Raw genomic sequence first — 9,122 nt, 5'->3', positions numbered from 1 at the left:
GTTCAGGTTACCGAAGTCCCTTTTTTCTCAATTTTTCTTTTCTAATTTAAAAATATGCTTTGCTCTCTTTCTTGGGTCTTTTATAAAACATATTTTCCATGATTTTAAAAGTATTTCTAAGTCCATGAAAGTCCCTTAATGATATACATGAAATGCAAGAATCTTAAAATCATTATAAGTTATGTTGAGCCTCAAATTAAATCATATGAAAATATAAGTACATGAGTTCTAAATACCCATTCCCAAGATGTTCTTGAACTTTACCGCTTGCATCTTGATTCTCGTACTTTTGAGTTCCATGGATCTTGTCAAGATTTGTAAGCTTTACTTGAAGGCTTCCATGACTCGTTATCTTTCCATGCATGCTTAATATAAGTCATGTTCACAAACTCAATGCACAGATCAAATATCAATTGATTTGTCATTATCAAAATCGGATTAGACTCATAGAGTCAACACTTATCATTTATTAATGACTTTTATTAATGAATTTTCCTTTTTCACTTTTTCCAATGTGGACAAACCTACATAGTATTAAATGCTCCTCATGATTATTTTAGAAAATATTTCAAAAAAAATCCAAGGAGAGGATAAAAGTTCATGAAAAACAAATTTCTAAAAAGGTCTATATAATTTTTTACAAACAAGTTATTAGAAAGATATTTGTTTTTCAATCACCTTCCATGCACACATTTAGACAACAAAACTTTCATTTTCTCTTAAACATTTTTCTCTCTCTTTTCTTCAAAGTATGGGATCGATTCTACTTAGTCCCCATTTTTCATAAAGTAAATTTAAATCCAAAAATACAATGTAAAATTATATTAAATTTATTTAACTTAAAATGAATTTAAACCTAAAAATTAAATTAATGATTCCATGAACTATGTCAATGTTATTTCTCAAACCAAACCAACTTGCCATAAAAAAAATTAAAAAAAAAATCATCGGTGGATAGACCATCAGAGGAACTCAGATGTGAGTGCAATAATCCTAAACACTATCAAAACCCCAGATGAAGTAATCGTCATTATAGAAAATTTCCTCAAATAGGAGTTTATAGGATATTCGCTAATGGATAGGGGAGATGAATTAGTGGAGAAAGCCAGAATGGCAATCACAAAAATTCAAATTTGTGATATGTGTTAATTTGAAGAATACCTTTGTGAATTTCAACACTGGTATTATCAATTAGGCCCCCAGGACCAAGCCTATGCCAAAGAGGTCTTTGGCAGAAACTTCCATGCAGTTGGCCAAGATTGGTAACCCAAGCTATAAAAAAAAGATTTGAGAGATACAGAAGTGTTAGATACTCTCAGAGTATGAGTAGAAACAGTAAGGCAGATGATAAGGCTTTACTGTATGTAAAGGCATGTCTTATAGGACGTAAGAAGTGAAAACCAAGGTGTAGACCCAAGAGGAGGAGTGAATTGAGTTATTAAAATTTCTTTCAAATCTTTTAATGAATTCTTAAGCGCTTGATGATTTATGAACAACATAACACAAGCTTAATTCTTTATTCAATCCACAACCACAAAAACTTAAATGAACAAGCAATCCTCAAAACCAATCAACCAAACCAATTGATTTACCAAGTACAAGTGATTAAAAACTTAAACATCCACATAACCAATCAACATCTAAGTAATCAAAAACAAAATACTCAAGCAAATCTAATTTTCAGCACTTTGGTAATTTCAGCTTTTGTTAATAGTCATGTGTCTATAATTGTTTCAAGCCCTGTAGTGAATGTAATTTGATTCAATGCAAACCACAACTCAAATCCCAAACAACTCATAATTTAAATAAACTCTCAGTTAATTTGTCTTTGGGTGTTAACCAATCAACATACTCCCTTTGAGGTTTTTCGCAAAGTATTAATCAATCAACGTACTTTCTTTCGGTTTTCGCAATCCCAAAACCAAATTAAACTTTAGTTTATTTAATTTCCAAATTACGTAGTATATATGATTAAGAAATTAAATCACCCACGCAGTTTATATGTTTGCTAAAATTTGTATTAACATTTATCCAAATTAAAAGAATTTTTACTAATTATATTGCTAATCCATTCCTAATCTCTCCAAATGAATTATTATATATAGAATTCCCTTAATTTTAAACCGTTAGGGACACGAAGGGATATGATTAAGAAATTAAATCATCCACGCAATTTATATGTTTTCTAAAATTTATATTAACATTTATCCAAATTAAGAGAATTTTTACTAATTAAATTGCTAATCCATTCCTAATCTCTCCAAATGAATTATTATATATAGAATTCCCTTAATTTTAGACCGTCAGGGGCATGAAGGGAATTTTTGAAAATTTTAACGAAAGTTAATTAAAAATAACCCTGGTTTAACACGATAAAAAAATAAGGCAACCCGAAAGTATCGGTCGCCCGGTTCTTAGGGTCGGTCACCTGAACAAACACACAGAGAAAAGTTCACTTTTGGGTTCGGGTGCCCGAGGGTGAGGCTAGTTGGCTGAAGCCAAGGCGATTTTCCAAATGATCGAGGTTCGGTCGCCTAGTGAGTAGTTCGATCTACCGGACATCACAATTTGGTCGTCCGAGCCAATTTTGAACTAAAAATTCAGTCACTCGGGGACAGTGGAAAAACAGCTTTTAAGCATTCGGTCAACTGGGGACCGTTAGTTCAATTTAAGTTTGGTCGACCGAGCAAAGTCAAAAGTTGACTTCCTGGCCATTCGGTTGCCCAAGGCGTTTATAGTGAGTGGTTCGGTCGATCGAAGTCTCTTGAAAACTTTTCTTCTTCTTTTTACCTTATATGATATAATCCCTATTTGTATGTGTTTGCAATTTTGGCTTAAGGGACTTAGTCACGATGTGTCCTATGGATAATCATGGCCTTAAGAGTTAACCCTAAAAATCCAACGTCGATCAACCAGTGATCCCTAAGATCAATCTATGGTCTTGAGCATATAATCCTATCATGCATGATGCAGTTATTCAAATCATAATAAATTACAAACCAAACTGAATTGAATGCAATTACAAGAAATAAAAGTTGTCTTCATTCCTTTTACTTCTTCAAAAGCCATCTTAGACTTAAACTTTATGGACTGTATGGCTTCCTTGTATTCCTACCCTTAGTATATGCAAAGGATGATCCTATTCAAACAACTCAATGCACAAGTAAGATACTTTCTATTTGTCATAATCAAAACGAAATAAGACTCAAAAAGTCAACAGTGATGATATTGATGGTATTATGGACTTGAAAAAGATGTTGGCTCAGGAGTATGGCATGATGGATTTGGGGCCACTCCGCTATTTCTTGGGAGTTTAAGTAGCCTACTCTCCCAAAGGTTACTTGCTCTCCCAATCGAAGTATATTGCAAATATTATTAACCACGCTCGTCTCACTAAGAGTCGAACTATTGATACTCCTTTTGAGGTTAATGCACGCTACACTCCCACTAATAATATTCCCCTACCTGATCCCACCTTGTATCATACTATTGTTGGTAGTTTGGTTTATCTGACTATTACTCGCCCAGATATTGCTTATTTTTTCCACATCGTAAGTCAGCTTGTTACTTCACCTACATCTATGCATTGTTCAGTTGTTTTGCGCATCTTGCGATATCTTCAAGAGATTCTCTATCAGAGTCTTTTATTCTTTTCGATCTCATCGTTGAAGCTTTGTGCCTACTCTGATGTGGATTGAGCTACTACTCCTACTGATCGAAAGTCCATTACCAACTTTTGCATATTTTTAGGTGACTCCCTTATTTATTAGAAAATCAAGAAGCAAGCGGTTGTTTCGCGCTCTTCCACCGAGGTTGAATGTTGTGCGATGGCGTCTACAACGACTAAGATTGTGTGGTTATATTGGTTGTTGGCTGATATGAGTGTTATATTTTCTGCTCCTACTCCTTTGTATTGTAACAATAGGAGTACTATCCAGATTGCAAGGAATTTGGTGTTTCATGAATGGACCAAACAAGTTAAAATTGATTGTCATGAAACCAAACACCACCTTTGGCAAGGAACTATTACTTTGCCCTGTGTTCACTCCTTCATGCAGGTTGCTGACTTCTTTACGAAGTCCCACACCGTCGAACACTTTCGTTTTTTGGTTGACAAACTCTCAGTACTTCTTGCTGCCGCATCGTGAGTTTGAGGGGGGATATTAGTAATAATGATTATTTATATTATATCAGAGTAGAATAGTCTTTTTCTCTTTTTTATTCTTATAGGCTATATAAGTCATCTTTATCTCTTGTAAAACTAAGCTTTTCCTAATCTTTGGTTCCTCTTTGATTCTAACAAATCAAATCCTTTCATGTGATGGTGCTTGGCTTCCTTCTTCTGTGGCTACAGCTAGAGTGGTTTTGCATTGTGGTCGATAAAGTTTCCTTTGTTAGAGGAGTTAAATTCTTTACTGATTACCTGGTGCTAGCAAACGCGTTGGCCCTCAAAGAGGCCCTTCAGATTGCTTGTGACAAGAATGCCAACATGGCTCTAATTTGTTTGGGCCCGAAGGAGGTGATCTCGACCATTTTTTACCGTGCTAAGAAGCATTGTGAATATGTATGTTTTGGAAGATATTACAGCCCTCATTAAGTCGCTTTTTATATGTTCAGTGTATTTCTTTTCTAAACTTTTTAATGCTCTTGCTCATTATAGTGCAAAAGGCTGCTGCTAAGGCTCCTTCAGATTTTGAGGATCACTGTCCCTATCCTCTGCTAATGAGCAATGTGTATGGATAATCTTGGCTTACCCCATGGGTTACAGCCCTTTAACTAATGAACCAAGTTTCCTTTTCTTTCCAAAAATATATATTTAAACTTTTTAATAATTTTTTCAAAACTTTTTAATAACTATTTTTTTACAGAAAATAATGAAATCCACGTTTAAGAGCTGTCCTTGCAAGTCCCCATGACCACGTTTTTTGTCTTTTTCCTATCTAATTAATCACATCCAATAGCCATTTTAAACACATCTCTCTCTCTCACTCTCTCTCTCACGCAAACATTGGCTTGAATTTATGAGGTAGAGAGGTTGGACCATAGACCCCGTGCATGCACTTGAAGTCCGCGTGCTAAGCCGACCAAATTAAAAGCATGTGTTGATCAATCTGACGCATTCTCAAAATTTCTCCATTTGAGCAACTTGCTTGTGTGCGTCTTCATAGATTTTCACATTGCACCTGCCTCCCTACCTACCCCCAAACTCTCCATTTAACAAGAGCGGCTGCATGCTGACTGCAGCGGAGTGGAGTGCTGGGCTGGGCTCCTTTCTTTGGGCGCATTCCGCAGCACCCACTCCTTCGACGATATCTTCTCTAAAAAATAAAAGAAAAAGACTGGAAGTGACAGAAATAAAGAGAGGAAGAGGCCGGCATGCCAACATACATGCATGTGGACAGGCTGCCGAGTTTGGCTTCTTATGCCTGCCACGAGTTACACATGTATTCTGATAATTCTTAGATTTCATCCATTGGGTTGATGTTCGTATTTTCTTCTTCTTCCTTTTTTGTCATTATTGAAGGTGGAACAATTAAATTCGCAAACCTTATTGGGTCCAATCATCTGCTTTTTAAATGCCGAAAAATTCAGTTTACAATTTTATACATATTTTTTTTATTCGAAAGCATGAATTCAAATCTTAAATCTAAATTTATTTTATTTTTTATAATTTATATAAATTCACACAAAGCTACAAAATCTAAACTTTTGAATGAATCATTTCAGTATTTTCATGGTCAATCTAATTCTCTTTAAGTAATAATAGATTTGATTACAACTTTTTGTAAGTAAGTTTCAGCCAACTTTGTCGCCATTGTATTACATCAGTATAGCCAATCTTAACTTTATATCCTTTTTTTTTTTTTTTTATTAAATGAGGGCGGCACCTCTTTTTAATTATTGATATGTCCTCACTTTTGGCGGAGGAATATTGTAGTTACAAGACAAGTAAAGGGGAGATTACAAATAATGAAATTGAAACCCTCTCAAAAACAACACCAACAACCAATCAAATCAGGATAACAAAACCAAACAAAGCTAACAAGAAACAAATCTAAACAGACCTAGATAAAATTACAAAAAAAAAAAAAAAACAAATCAAAATCCACTAAACAAAAACTTAAGAGTTGGACTAACGACGAACGGAAGTGAGATCCAACCTATCCATCCGAAGTATACCTTTCAGAGAACGTGGTAAAAGATATTGTTTTTCGTACATGACATTGTTTCCCATTTCTCCTTCTTTAGCAAGAAAATCAACCGCACTATTATCTTCCCTATAATGATATATCACCATGAAATCACAACAAACACGCATATATGTGTCCAGTTGATTGGAATGATGGAATACATTTTTATATAGTTTAAATCTTATTCCTTTAAGCTATATTCATTGGGAAAAAAAATAGAAATATAGTTTAAATTTTGAAAATAAAAGGAATAATTATTCCTCATATATTTTTAATTATTTTATTCAATATATAATAAAAAAAAAAGATAGAGATCTCCATAATGAAATTATATATCAATGGTTGAAGTCCTAACACGGTTTCATTTTAATAAAGTAGTGAAAATTGCATAAAGGTTTCAAGAACATAGGCACATTGTCAAACTATATAAATTGTTGTGTTCTTCTTTCTCTTGCATTTCTCTATGTGTGTGCATAATCTTAGGGCACAATTTCACAATAGCATTCAACATTTGGTCAATTATAAATTATACTACCTTTGATTCACAAAATAAGGACATGTTTCATAGCATTTATATTTCTTGCATTTTATTTTCATTTATGTATATTGAAAAATAGATTGTGAAATCCATTTTTTAATGTATCTTCAATTTTTCATTTTTATTGTCGCTTTTCATGCATCTAGGAAAAAAAACCTAAAACCAGAATTAAATTTTTAAATAAAATCATTCATTTTATACATACATTTTTAATGAAAACTAAAAATAATTATGCAAATTTAAAATATAATTAAGATAAAATTTCCATGATATTTCGAAAAGGAAAAACCAAAGCTAATTACATAATATTTTTATTATTGTTCAATTGTCCATGTACAATAATATTGTTCTTGTAAAGTGGTTTTGGAAATATAATAAGTAGGTAATTAATTATAATTATAATTAGTTTTATTAGTATTTTTTATAGAAGACATTAACCCCCCTTAAGATTTCGTAAAAAGACAACGATCTTTCCTGAGGTTTCAAAAATTCTATGAATCTCACCTAAGATTTCAAAAAGTTCCACAAACCTCTCTTGAAGTTTGCCAAAAAGATAAAAATTTTCTCTTATATTTTAAAATATATATATATATAAATTTTTTTAAGCGTATAAAGTGTCCAAAAAATCAAATGTCAAAGGAGGTCTATGGAATTTTTGAAATCTCTTAGAACATCCTTATCTTTTCACCAAACATTAATGTAAGTTAGTGTCTTTTGTCCTATTTTTAATTTTAATTATTTTATACTTTTTTTCATTTTAATCATATTTTTAATTTTTTTAAAAAAAAATAAGAATAAAACTGAGCATTTACTTAATCAAGTTTTTAATTTATTTTAACTTTACAAACACTAACCAAACAAATTGTCTAGTTTCTACTTCTTATTTTTTAATTTTAATTTATGATTTTTGTTCTCCTAACAAATTTTGACAATGATACCAACTCTCTCTAAAATAGTGTGAAAATGAACTAGAAATAAAACAATCATTGCATAGGATACCCATTTTAAGCAATAGGATTATAAAAATTATATAATAACTTTAGTTATTTTAACCAACATGAAATCGTGCGGTAGCCGATTAAGAATACCAATCAATCCCTTGTTTATTTCATACTGATTGATATATATATATATATGACCATATATAAATTATTTGCTTAGAAGGAAAGTGTTCATATTTTGTAAACTACCATATGCGTATACAAACTCACTATATATTTTCACTCCATTTTCATTTTACAAACGTAACTTCAATCAACTCTTCAAGTAAATTATGGTTTATGCATGATTGTATGATTCACAATCAGTTTTTGCAGAAAATTTTCAAGCCTCGATATTTTCAACTACTTGAACTAAATTTTTTTTTCACTCAAAGATTTCAATAAATAAAAGCAAATGGTTCTCTAGTTTTTTTTTTTTTTTACTTTTATATCACTTTTTTCTTTTTTTCTTTAAAAAAATAAATAAAAGAAGGAGTCAAGCTCTCCTTCATTGTTTGCATTCATCATACTCATTCACATTTAGATGGAATTCACTAATATATATTCTCATGATTATATAATGAATGGCAAGGATTTAAAATGTCACTACTGCTTTTATGAGCCATGAAATTATTAGTAGAGTTGAGGAAGATGCAGATGCAGATGCAGCCGCTTAAAATCAACAAAAATTTTGCAGCATTTAGCCATTTTGGGGCAATGATGAGACACCTGAAAAGTTGGGGGAGGGCGGGGGGGGAGGGGGTGCCCAATTTCAAAAGCTGTGGGCGCCTTAACCGCCCTAGAGGATAAAGTGCTGAATCCCACCGCACCCTTTGTTGAAAAATATGGGACAAACAAATCTTACACTTTGGAACTTGAAAAATATGAAAAAATAAAATAAAATAAAAGAATTTAATTTAATATTTTAGTTATGAAGAAAAGTAAAAGAGAAAATAATATATATTAAATTAATGAACAAAAATTTAATTTTATATATCATTAATATTTAATTTTTTAAAATTTCTAATTCTATTAAAATAAACTTTTATTTTTAGTTATATTTGACATGAAAAATATTCAATGAAAAATAAATTTTCTTTTCATTTTCCTTTTCTTTTTATCATTCATAAAAATCTTTAATCCAAATGGACCCTATAAGAAAGACCGACATATGTGCTCTTTCTTCTTTTTTATCTTCCCTACTTACCCGTTTCTCCCTCTTTTCTCCTCTTTTCCTCTCCTTGTTAGGCTCCGTTTCCAAATTGAAAATCGGAAGCATTTATGTTTGATCATTAGAATATAAAAAATATATTCATTATCAAAATTTTAGTTTTACACATTATTAATAGTTAAACTTATTTTTTATTTTTAAAATTTTGTTAGAATAATTTCTCCTTTTTTAATAGTATTTAA

This window comes from Malania oleifera, chromosome 2 (genome assembly GCF_029873635.1).
Source record: "Malania oleifera isolate guangnan ecotype guangnan chromosome 2, ASM2987363v1, whole genome shotgun sequence".
NCBI lineage: Eukaryota > Viridiplantae > Streptophyta > Magnoliopsida > Santalales > Ximeniaceae > Malania > Malania oleifera.
Note: the sequence above shows the minus strand (reverse complement) of the source record.